The following is a 13,714-nucleotide window of genomic DNA, read 5'->3' as shown; positions in this document are numbered from 1 at the left end:
GTTTTTTCTCCCAAAATTAAATACGATGTGCCAGCATCTTATGAATTTTTGCCAGAGTTGTGTATAGACAACGTAACGGTTTCAGAAACAGAGATAAGAACCTTATTATTGCGCTGTGATGATTCGAGCTCTATGGGTGCTGATAATATTCCCTCATTCGTTCTTCGTGAGTGGGCAACTATTTTATCTCCAGCAGTTCAACAACTCTTTTACTGGGTTACCAAAAATTGCACCTGGCCTTCGTTATGGAAGGTGTCGTATATTAAGCCCTTACACAAAGCGGGACCACTGAACCTGGTTGAGAACTATCGTCCAATATGTATTTTATGTAAACTTTCGTTGGTATTCGAACGTATTTTGTTTGATTTTATTTATCCAAAGGTGAAGTTTTTAATTTGCAAACAGCAACACGGATTCATGAAATTAAGGAGCACTGTAACTCAAATGATTGATTACTTAGATATTGTTTATAAATCTCAAGACATAAGCTCTCCTGCACTTTCAGTTTATTTTGACATCAGGAAGGCCTTTGACACTGTTCCTCATCACTTATTAGTATCTAGACTTCAAGTTCTTGGCTTCTGTCCTGGTTTTTTGTTACTTTTTGTGTCTTATCTTTCTGATCGCTTACAGTGCGTCAAAGTGAATGAAACTTTCTCTCCTTTCTGTAATGTGACATCTGGTGTACCACAAGGCAGTGTCATCGGACCACTTCTTTTTCTGTTATTTATCAATGATATGCCAAATGTAATCTCACATGGATCGTATTTTCTGTACGCTGATGATTTGAAAATTTTCAAATCAATCCGACGTCTTCTTCGGGCTATAAACCGCATCACTTTCAGAAAACTGTCAGTGTCGAGCTTTGAGACCATCTCTATACGCGCGTCTCGTACTGTTAGACATGTGAACAATTCTGTGAAAATTTTCTTTTTTTTTACAGTTAAAGGGCAAGAATAGTCTATGTCAACATTTTCAAAAGCTGTTGAAGCATCCAACTTCTTGTCGGTACCTCTGCCTCCACTGGAGACATTTTCTGTGCTCTGCTTCTTCGGCATGTAATAAATTTGTTCTTTATTGAACGTGAGGCGTTTCGTGCACCAACAATCAAGAATTGTTGCTGAAAAATGTTTCTGCCATGCTACGTTCCTTCGCTCTGATTGTTCTTGTGCTTGTTATGCAAAAACAATTCCGACAACGTGATGTTCCCAATGTAACAAAATTGGATGCTTTGCATTGATGCCCAGATAACATTTGCCCATTCTGCTTTTGGCACGAATAAGTCTCTATTTGTCAATGAAAGATGAAGACTGCAAAATCATTTTCTTTGGATTTTTTGAATGATTGAGAAGTTTCATTTCTTCAGCAAGCTGCTCTTGCAATATTAACTTTTGTTAATGCCTTGGAGTTTCTTTTTTTTAGTGCCAATCATCTTTGTTTCCGGTTTTGTTTTTGTTTAATGCTTGCTGCACTTATGCCAAAGTATTTACCAGGCGGTTTAAATTGCTAAATCGGTCCCACTGAACACTCGGTTTCTTTTTTAGCCTGCTTTTTAAAGGTTGAGGCGGGTATGCTCTCTTCGTCTGCCGCAGCGAAAAGCACGACTTGTTCCGACTTTTCGCTCTCTGGTCGCTCCAACCAAGCCGGCACTCATGTCCCTTGAGCCACTCGCTTTCTTCCTTGAGCCACTCGAGTTCCTTGAAATTAATTTCTGGTGCCAATATCTGCTGGTTTGTGAATATCACTCACACGTTTCTACTGTGAAATATCAATATCCGGTATCTCAGCCACTCCATTGGCTAAAAACCTTTGCTGTTCGCGGTGAGAGCTATTTGTCCATTGATTTGAAAATTTTCACATGCTGCGAGTCACAACTTATACAACAGGACCTTAACGCCTTACAGCAGTGGTCAGTTTCAAATGGCTTGAATTTTCATCCGTCCAAATGTAAAATTTTATCTTTCAATTTTGACCGTTCGCAAGTATTAAATCTTGGTGAGACAGAACTGGATTATATTGACTATATTGAAGACCTTGGCTTCACCATATCAAGTAATTTGAGCTGGCAACGTCATATTGATACAAAATTAGCTAAATGCAAAAAGATTTTCTATTTCATAAAGCGAAACGTGCCTTTCACGATATCAGCAAGGAGGAAACTTTTATTGTATCAAAGCCTCGTCCTCTCCATCCTTCTTTATGGTTGTTCTGTATGGCAGCCTTCCATAACCTATATGCGCAAGCTGGAGAAATTTCAATCAAGAGTTTTCAGGTGGATTTATTCTGATCGCGATTATGTTTCTAAACTTCAAAGATTTTCTTTCTTACCAGTTTGCTACCAGAAGATTGAGTCGGACATGGTCCTGCTTTGGAAAATGATCAATAAACAAGCCGAGGTGGAGAGTGAAACACAAAGTAGTTCTTTCAACACAAGTTCATCGACTCTTGGATTGTTTAGCGTGCCTAAAACGCAGAAGTTCTGCTCCGAAGATAACTTTTTTGTCAGGGCCACCAGATGTGCAAATGAACTGCTAAAGCTAAATGTTATTAAATTCGATATGCCGCTGGGCATATTTCGTACTAAATTACATATTTTTCTAGTTGAAAAACTTACTCATTTTAACATTGATATCTCTTGTTCTCATTTTGTAAAATGTTTTTGTAAAAATTGTCGCTCTTAATTTCTCCTGATGCCTGGACTAAATGATCTCCTCACTCCTGTTTTGGAATTGAGTGTTTTACTACTACTACTACTACTATAATTTTTAACTAGGGGTCATAAAAACACTGGGGGCCGAAACAGATTAGACCCGCTTTTTCATAGCTGTTTTGACAACCTAACGCCCCCAGACGTAGACAGATGAAATTGGAATAAGCTTGTGTTTGTCGGAAAAATTTTGATGATTAACAAACTCTTCTGCGCACGCACCCTAAGTATGGTAGATACACATTCTTTTTGCCAAGTAGGAAGTGGTCTGAAGTAATAGCTTCCAAGTCGCGTACATCAGAACTGAGTGGTTTCACCGATCTTGCATTCAACTTCTGCTGAAGAAGACATAGTGTAGTTGTAACGACGTCTTCTGTAAGGGATCGGTTCCCCAACACTGTAAACATTGCTTTCTCGCAAATTCTGACAAGTCCCTCCCACACTCCTCTAAAGTGAGGCGGTGATGTCGGGTTGAGCTTCCATCTCGTTCTCTGCTGAACAAGATGTTCTTCAATATTTATGGACCTCGGTTCCTTGTTGCAACTCTTTGAACTCTCGGTCTGCTCCAACGAAAATTGTCTCGTTGTCACTGATCAATTTTACCGGTTTGCATCTTCGGGCTATAAACCGCATCACTTTCAGAAAACTGTCAGTGTCGAGCTTTGAGACCATCTCTATACGCGCGTCTCGTACTGTTAGACATGTGAACAATTCTGTGAAAATTTTCTTTTTTTTTACAGTTAAAGGGCAAGAATAGTCTATGTCAACATTTTCAAAAGCTGTTGAAGCATCCAACTTCTTGTCGGTACCTCTGCCTCCACTGGAGACATTTTCTGTGCTCTGCTTCTTCGGCATGTAATAAATTTGTTCTTTATTGAACGTGAGGCGTTTCGTGCACCAACAATCAAGAATTGTTGCTGAAAAATGTTTCTGCCATGCTACGTTCCTTCGCTCTGATTGTTCTTGTGCTTGTTATGCAAAAACAATTCCGACAACGTGATGTTCCCAATGTAACAAAATTGGATGCTTTGCATTGATGCCCAGATAACATTTGCCCATTCTGCTTTTGGCACGAATAAGTCTCTATTTGTCAATGAAAGATGAAGACTGCAAAATCATTTTCTTTGGATTTTTTGAACGATTGAGAAGTTTCATTTCTTCAGCAAGCTGCTCTTGCAATATTAACTTTTGTTAATGCCTTGGAGTTTCTTTTTTTTAGTGCCAATCATCTTTGTTTCCGGTTTTGTTTTTGTTTAATGCTTGCTGCACTTATGCCAAAGTATTTACCAGGCGGTTTAAATTGCTAAATCGGTCCCACTGAACACTCGGTTTCTTTTTTAGCCTGCTTTTTAAAGGTTGAGGCGGGTATGCTCTCTTCGTCTGCCGCAGCGAAAAGCACGACTTGTTCCGACTTTTCGCTCTCTGGTCGCTCCAACCAAGCCGGCACTCATGTCCCTTGAGCCACTCGCTTTCTTCCTTGAGCCACTCGAGTTCCTTGCAATTAATTTCTGGTGCCAATATCTGCTGGTTTGTGAATATCACTCACACGTTTCTACTGTGAAATATCAATATCCGGTATCTCAGCCACTCCATTGGCTAAAAACCTTTGCTGTTCGCGGTGAGAGCTATTTATCCATTGCAGTACTGTAGTTGAATCCGAACAAAACTGAAACTCTGTTTCTTCATCGCTCTCTTTTGTTTAATCTGTTCTTTCAACCACACTCCATTGACAGCTGCTCACAATTTCAATCGTGATATTGAAAGATATCTCATCGATGCCACTGTGCTTTTTCCAATTACAAATGCTAAACAGGTTGAACACCGAGAAAGTTTTCCACTTGAGAAAGTAGATAGTCCACCGCACACTTCGTGTCTTCAGGTGCTTCAGCGAACAAATAAACTTCATTTTTTAATGTGCGCTGAACTAAAACTGATTCTATCGACGCTTGTTTTAGCTACAGTAGGAAGTTGTTTCTTCCGCTTTAAGAATTCTGCTCTGTTCCCCCGCCAGTGTTTCTTCTGCCCCCTCAATTACAATTTATGTGTTGTTATATAGCACCTTACTATGTAAGAAATAGCACGTGCGTATAGGGGAGGCGGGGGCGTAAAAGTTATATTCGCACTAAGCTGGAGGAGGGGGGTGGGCAGAATAGATCCCATTTTTTTTTAAATAATGAAGGAAACAGAAACATGCTCCTCAAAAGTTGGATCCAGAGTAAATACCAGTTGCAGATAAGTTTACCAACTTCTGTATGTTGTTGTTTATATCTGCCATAACCATTGATAAACAATATAATTACATCTTTTTTTTCAACCAAATTTCTTAATAACTTGGTATATAGACGTTATTTTAGCCCAGAGCTTTGTTGCATTGGTTATGATCGAATTTCGCACGTGCGTGGATACTGTTGCCTGTCATTTGAAGATATTTCTTGGAAAAAAGGGTCGGTGAAAATGATTTGGCGCAAAATGAAACTATAAATTGGAGGCAAAACATAGGGTATCTAAGTTGATTTGTTTTGAAATCGTATTAAAGTCAAGTGTGAACTCTATACATCGGTTTTAGAATTTACGGACCTCGCAAACTGTCATTGTTAAATCAGACCTAACGTCTGTGCCCCCCCCCCCACCAGCAGCTTAGTGGGTGCATCTTCCCATTAAAGTCCCCCCTCCCCCAAGTTTACATATTACATCATTATGTACAATATGGCACGTGCGCCTGGGGTTTGCAAATAATATGCAACCACTTTTCCGTTGGGGGCACAAACAGAAAAGATCCAGACAATTTGAAACTTTTGGTCCTTTCTTCTTTTTACCAGCTTCCCCCACGTGCTACCGGTAGAACTTCCGTAATGGAGGCTGTAATGAAAAAGACCCCTGTTCATTCGTTTGATCGTGATTGGGTCTGACTGTACCCCTGTTCAGTCTCAGATTGTTGTCATTAATAATAAGAATTCGACCCCCAGGCACACGTGCTGTTTTCTTACATAGTAACGTGCTCTATAACATATAATTTTTAACTAGGGGTCATAAAAACACTGGGGGCCGAAACAGATTAGACCCGCTTTTTCATAGCTGTTTTGACAACCTAACGCCCCCAGACGTAGACAGATGAAATTGGAATAAGCTTGTGTTTGTCGGAAAAATTTTGATGATTAACAAACTCTTCTGCGCACGCACCCTAAGTATGGTAGATACACATTCTTTTTGCCAAGTAGGAAGTGGTCTGAAGTAATAGCTTCCAAGTCGCGTACATCAGAACTGAGTGGTTTCACCGATCTTGCATTCAACTTCTGCTGAAGAAGACATAGTGTAGTTGTAACGACGTCTTCTGTAAGGGATCGGTTCCCCAACACTGTAAACATTGCTTTCTCGCAAATTCTGACAAGTCCCTCCCACACTCCTCTAAAGTGAGGCGGTGATGTCGGGTTGAGCTTCCATCTCGTTCTCTGCTGAACAAGATGTTCTTCAATATTTATGGACCTCGGTTCCTTGTTGCAACTCTTTGAACTCTTTGTTGCATCTTCGGGCTATAAACCGCATCACTTTCAGACAACTGTCAGTGTCGAGCTTTGAGACCATCTCTATACGCGCGTCTCGTACTGTTAGACATGTGAACAGTTCTGTGAAAATTTTCTTTTTTTACAGTTAAAGGGCAAGAATAGTCTACGTCAACATTTTCAAAAGCTGTTGAAGCATCCAACTTCTTGTCGGTACCTCTGCCTCCACTGGAGACATTTTCTGTGCTCTGCTTCTTCGGCATGTTATAAATTTGTTCTTTATTGAACGTAAGGCGTTTCGTGCACCAACAATCACGAATTGTTGCTGAACAATCTTTCTGCCATGCTACGTTCCTTCGCGCTGATTGTTCTTGTGCTTGTTATGCAAAAACAATTCCGACAACGTGATGTTCCCAATGTAACAAAATTGGATGCTTTGCATTGATGCCCAGATAACCTTTGCCCATTCTGCTTTTGGCACGAATAAGTCTTTATTGGTCAATGAAAGATGAAGACTGCAAAATCATTTTCTTTGGATTTTTTGAATGATTGAGGAGTTTCATTTCTTCAGCAAGCTGCTCTTGCAATATTAACTTTTATTAATGCCTTGGAGTTTCTTTTTTTTAGTGCCAATCATCTTTGTTTCCGGTTTTGTTTTTATTTAATGCTTGCTGCACTTATGCCAAAGTATTTACCAGGCGGTTTAAATTGCTAAATCGGTCCCACTGAACACTCGGTTTCTTCTTTAGCCTGCTTTTTAAAGGTTGAGGCGGGTATGCTCTCTTCGTCTGCCGCAGCGAAAAGCACGACGTGTTCGGACTTTTCGCTCTCTGGTCGCTCCAACCAAGCCGGCACTCATGTCCCTTGAGCCACTCGCTTTCAACCTTGAGCCACTCGAGTTCCTTGAAATTAATTTCTGGTGCCAATATCTGCTGGTTTGTGAATATCACTCACACCTTTCTACTGTGAAATATCAGTATCCGGTATCTCAGCCACTCCATTGGCTAGAAACCTTTGCTGTTCGCGGTGAGAGCTATTTATCCATTGCAGTACTGTAGTTGAATCCGAACAAAACTGAAACTCTGTTTCTTCATCGCTCTCTTTTGTTTAATCTGTTCTTTCAACCACACTCCATTGACAGCTGCTCACAATTTCAATCGTGATATTGAAAGATATCTCATCGATGCCACTGTGCTTTTTCCAATTACAATTGCTAAACAGGTTGAACACCGAGAAAGTTTTTCACTTGAGAAAGTAGATAGTCCACCGCACACTTCGTGTCTTCAGGTGCTTCAGCGAACAAATAAACTTCTTTTTTTAATGTGCGCTGAACTAAAACTGATTCTATCGACGCTTGTTTTAGCTACAGTAGGAAGTTGTTCCTTCCGCTTTAAGAATTCTGCTTCTTCACCGGGTTCCATTTCTTTGTCACAATGTTGTCCAATTTCGACCGAATATTCTTCAGCAGTCGTCTCATATGCACGCTGAATGGAGCAAACAATCCAATTAGGTCAAAAACGGAAGAAGCTACAGACGCGAGCTTCCTTTGGGTAATAGGAGCATCGTCTTTATCAATGCCTCTTCAGATCTACAGACTATAGTGAGTAAAATTCCATCCATTGGAGTCCAAGTACAAATGATTCCTTGTCAAAAAAACTTGCTTAGTTTTGCAGATTGATTTTGAGGCTTTCGGTATTGCTGTGTTCAATTCCTCGTTGCTCCTCATCCATTTCATCAAATCAAAGCCATGTTTTGAGAGGTTGTGGATGATTGAACAGCTCAATGCCTTCACCCGGTCCGGCGTTCCTACTGATTTGATCAAATCGTGCATACAGAAGAAACTCTACTGAATTGTTTTTGCTGCCATAGGAGTTTCCTCTACATTATTGCTGCCCACTACTTTGAGAGCATAGTCTTTGCACTTTGGTGAACTTTTGGTTTCGAAAACGAGGCACTAGTGCTCGAATTTTTGCACCGGTTAAATTTTTTTTCATTCTGAAGAGAAATCTCAGACAGTTCTTGTCTTTTTCAGGAAACTTTATTTGCAAAGACATTGATTCAAACTCAGCTGTCAGAGCCATTGGTCCTTCACGAAATCAGGGCGAAATCCAAAAAATGTTCCAATCAGTCCATGCAGAAGATTGAAAAACCATTTTGTCCAAAAGGTATTTTTGAATTCTGATTCTTTTGATTTTTTTGCGGATCCTTCGTCAACATCTCTACCTGTTGACTGTTGATGAAAACTTTTAATGTTTGGGTCCTTTGAAAAATTTGCTCTGATGAGTAAAGCTGAGTCAAGGTTGAGCTGTAGTTGTTTGGTAATCAAGCTCTGGCTCACTCTACAGCATTACCACTTCAAACCGCTCGCCTGTAAACTTTGTCGTAATCACTAGCACCTTTTGCGCTTGTATTTCCGTTTATTAATGAAACACAACGTTGATTTTGGAAGCCTTCGTTATGACCCAACTAGGTTGAATAGTCTACGCCAAATTAACGTCTTCTATGAAAGCAAAACGGCAAAAAATGGTCTACTCTTACTCTTTACGGTTCCACTAACTACCCATCCTAATTCTGTCAGGACAGCAACAAGAACACTAGTGGCCAAATGCCTTTGCTAGTTCATAGGCATCTTGATCCAGAATGATACATACTTCCATCAAATTGACATTTCTGTTTGGAAGTATACTCAAGTGCTTAAACTTTGTTTCGGTTTTTTGTTGTCATAGCTTTGTAGTTTCCACTGAAATTGATAGGTAAACCAACCAGTTGAGCAAGTGCACTTTTGAATGTAATGACTTCCTTTTTACAGGAACTATTTCCTTCTTCAGATATTTACGTGTATGCCAGCTAACATCGGTGCTCTGGGCTTGCAACTTCTCTTGAAAGCTTTGATAGGCGAATGATACCATCGATCCGCTATCGAGGATTATTTATTAGTCTGTTGTGATTTGTCTGTTAACACGGCCCTGTACTCAGACTGGAACTAATTAAAAAATGCTCGTCATTTCATTACTTTGATTTATTGCTGCTGCGCTTATGTTGACTGCAAGATTGCCCTCGTCCATTTCCTTCTCTGATTGAAGCAATTGATTTGTGATTGTGCTTTCTGCTACATCCATTTAAACCGCACAAGATGAAGTTCCAATCTTTGATTGCATGTCTTTTTCCAATACACAAAAATATAAGCGTTGCTTCCTCATCGCCACGTATCTTTTACACTCATGTTTCCGCATAATGGAGAGTTCCAAAATCTGAGTGCCGTCAACTGGTAGGCAGTTACAAGTTTGAGTTTGCTCAGTTCCTTTTTTATTTGAACTTGCACTAAAGTTCAATGATTTCGGGTCGTTCTTGTATTGTATGGCACCTGTCTTCCTCTTTGAGTTCACTAATAAACTCTCAGGGTCCTTCAAGCACAAATGCCATTCATAATAGCCATTTCTCATGCATAATTAGATTAGGCCAGTCTTTGTCCTTGTCATCAACATGGAAACAGCATTTCTCTTTGAGAATCTGCGGTAGCTTGTCGCCTGCGATTTACAAAATGGATCACAAAATGGATCTTAAGATGGATCGCAGATCATCAATATGTTTCTATTCTTTAAGTACCTTCAAAAATTAGATACTATAGCAAAATTTGAGTCCTACTTGTTGAGTCAGTTGGCTTAACTTGAATTGATTCTGGGAGGCTCTCGAGCTGCAAATTTATAACTACATGCGGTTTACTAAATTTTCTCTCTAAAATGCTCCAGGGACCGCTGTAACACTGTCCAGGCTATCCCATTCCTGAGATTGCAGATTTTGCTATGCTGGTTAACAGCCTTTCATTTGGCTCTTTTTCTCTGAATCTGGAATCATGCGTTTATCCACTGTTGCGATAAACATGCTAGACCAGTCAGGCCACTTCAGTAGGTTTCCTTAAAAACTGTTTAATTGAACTTGTGTATACTTATGTTGCTTAAATATCCAGTGTCCGTCCGCATCCCTACTTCATGCAAAGCATCCTTTTCTCCGTCACATGATGAAAGAACCAGAGGAGTTTAGATACTGTAAATCATGCCTATCATTTTTACGTTAAGGGCTGAAGTCGAAGCCGGTTTTTGGTTGAACAGGTGTTTGCGTTTCGTTCATAGTGTTGACCTACTCTGAGACTTCTCTCTCTCTCTCTCTCTCTCTCTCTCTCTCTCTCTTGGCTTTGAATTGAAAGGTATCTTGTCATGAGCTTCCGCTGATTGTGAACATACATTATCCGTCTCCAATGCTGTCATTTGCGCTTTCGCTCTTGCTCTCTTTCCCAAAGTTGATGCGGTATCTCCAATTCCTTCATCTGCTTTTCAAGTTCCAACCTCCTTCTAGCGAATTGTGTTCTCTCATGTTGCAATTTTAAGAGCTGTTTATGCAAATAAAATTAAACCTTAACTTTTGTTCGGTTTTGCATTTTGTAATCAACAGTTGAAATACCAGAAGCTGGGATTCGTAACAGTTCAATTGCAGCTGTAATAGGTCGTAGATACAAGACACAACTACAAATATTTTACTACTCAAGAATAGTTTTCAATACAAGACTCATTAACAATTTATTGCTCAAAAATAATTAAACCCAAAGACACAGTAACACATTATTTAATGCTCAAGTCAGTTATTTTTGCATCATTTTGCTGACTTATACATGCGTTTTGATAGCAGCAATTCCTATGAGTTATTTTGAAATTTAGTTCTGAACAGGCGCAACCATTGTTAGAAAGGGCCACTACTTTGTGTAAATAATCGTGTTTCATTTGCAATGCAAGCCCAACATGCTTACCGTTACAACAGCTGACCATGACTTCTCGATTTTGGGCATCTCTAATAACCCAATCTTTTTTTCTCTGAGTTTTATACCTCTGGCTCTGTATACGTTGGAGCTCATCTTATGGACAATTTAAATTAGGTTGTTCTCTCGCCTCAACCTGCTAAAAAAAGCCAGCTTTAACAATTGAAGTTATGATGCCGGTAGACCCAAAAGAACAATAGCAATAGTCACTTTGTCATGTCAGCGAAATTTGTATTATGTCACTATTGCAGTCAAGAATGGTCGTGATTGCTTCGATCTATAGCTATAATTAAACAAAAGGTCATCGTTTTTCCAATTTCGCATCTTACGTTTTGATCAACACATCTGGGACCGCCGGACATTTTTGCTAGACAGTATTTCAAGCCAGATATTTCATTGCACTAGTACAACAGTCATTCGTAAAGTTTCATTTTCAATCAAAAATGAATAGCGCGAATCAAAAATTTTTTTAACGAAGCAGAAAATTTTCATTTCATTGTAGAAATAGGCGCGAATTCATGCTATACCCTGCTAATTTTCTTTTTTCGACTTTAGAAACTCAATTTCACTTTGGTGCTTGAGCAGTCCAGTTCGTCTTTTGGTCTTAAATTGATTAGCAGTCCAATTGGTCTCTTACCCGATTTAACAAAATTCTGACCGCAGTCCTTTTCTTGTTTTCAACTGAATTGATAAAAATTGAAATGTTCTAAGTGAAGTAGAAAAAAATAATTCTTTTTTTTCTCAATTGCTTCAGAATGCTTTCCGAGATCATGTTCTCCGGGAAGCTATAGGTTTTTTCTGACTGATAGTTAAATAGTCACTTGAGAAACTTTGTAATGTCAGAAAAAATATTTTAAAGAAAAGCTACGACAAAAGTTTTTGAACACTGCTTGGTTCTTCTCAACTGTTAATTGATTCATATTCAACCAAACCTTCAATTGCTTCAAAATTGATTGGAATAATAAATCACTTTATATCAGATTCCACCACGGTGAGTTAATTGAGGAACAAAAACGTCAGTTTTTTTAAAGAAAATTATGAAAAAAATTTATACTCTTTCTTGGATTTATAACTTGAACATTGAAAAAAAGTCTTTGACTTGCTTCAAATGAAACAAATATTCAAAATTATGCAAATATAAGACATGAATTGAAAATAATTTGTGATTGACTTTTTCCATAAAAAGACAAAACTTGAAATTTTATTCGATTTTGATATAATTTGTAGTTAACTAAATTTTTATTCATTCATCTTGTGTTCTTTTGAAGCCTAAGTCTCTGTGGAAAAAAATCTTTTTTAATGGAAAGCGACCAACAAGTATATAGATTTTCTTCGTGTGGTTCTGGGTTGTTCATAGTTTCAGAATAAAAAGTCGTCTTCAAAGTTGCTACTAAAAAGTGCTTCAATTTGAGCTTCGAAAAACTGATAATTAGTAAACGAACAAGGAGAACATTTTTATTAACTTCACAAGTACGTTTGAACATTTTGTGAAAGGCAGAGTCTCACGCGAGTTGTCTTGTTGACATTAATTGTTTTTTGTAAGTTTCTATTTTCCCCCAAAAGCTCCTTTTCCTTCCATCTTTTTTATAGTCCTTTCGGGGGGCAAATGAAAATTCAATAACAATTTTGAAAAGCTGCAGGTGTTTCACTTTTAAAACCACAAGCTTGGTTAGTGAAAAAATAGTTTCTACTTCATAGGGTTTAAGTTTTTGCAAATTTAAATGCGTGTTTTAAAAAAATTGATGTGAACGTTCGATGTTGAAATTTCGGAAAATTTTTTATTGAAAAATGTGAATTCTCTCTCTCTCTCTCAAACTTTTAATTTCCATTGTAACTTCTTGTCCCGAAAGTGCAATTTTGTTTATTTCTGAAAATAACAAGATTCAGAGAAAGGATCAGCAATTGGCTTTCTATATCAAGACTTGCTTCAAAAATTTTCAACTTTTTTCGTTCGATTGGCAAATATGATGACTTATTAGCAATGTGAAGCTGAGGTCATCAAGTTACGAATATAGTTTTTTAAGTCGTCAATGACTCAGTGGAGACTTTTCAACTTCTATAATCTGCTCACTGGCAACAATTTAATTTCTCGCAAACTTTTTGTTGTTGCAAAGGTATTTTGATTATCGAAACATTTGCTGCACAAAAAAATTATAAATGCACTAAAAATTATATAATTTTTGTAACTAATTAAAAACTTAAATGCTTTTAGTATCTGCAATCATTACACAATCGACTAAAAGCAAGATTTAGAATAAACCTAGAGAATCTACCAAAAATTTTCTACATTTTCCAGCAATTTGCAATTCGTTCACTGACAAAAATATGTTGGAAAGCATCAATGTAGAGCTGATGACCACACTAAACTGAAAATAACGAGACCACTTAAGGTTTTCGAAAAAATGGACCTCTATTTAGCCTCAAAAATTATAAATTTGATATTAATACGGGTTGCATTTTTTACGATTTAAGTGCGGATAAGTTCACTAAGAAACAAACGAAAGCTAATTTTTCACATATTGAACGATTGGTTTGGTGGCGTTCTAAATTTATTCAGCAGACGGCAGAAACAACTATCTAATAAAAGACGCGCGGTACCGTAGGAAAAAACTCACCTGAAAACCCAGATAAATTTCTATGCTGATTCCAAAAAATTTTGATCACACCTACTTCCCAGAAACAAACCAGTTTCAGTAG

Source organism: Convolutriloba macropyga, chromosome 10, assembly GCF_964194025.1.
Source record: "Convolutriloba macropyga chromosome 10, txConMacr16.3, whole genome shotgun sequence".
Taxonomy (NCBI): domain Eukaryota; kingdom Metazoa; phylum Xenacoelomorpha; order Acoela; family Convolutidae; genus Convolutriloba; species Convolutriloba macropyga.
Note: the sequence above shows the minus strand (reverse complement) of the source record.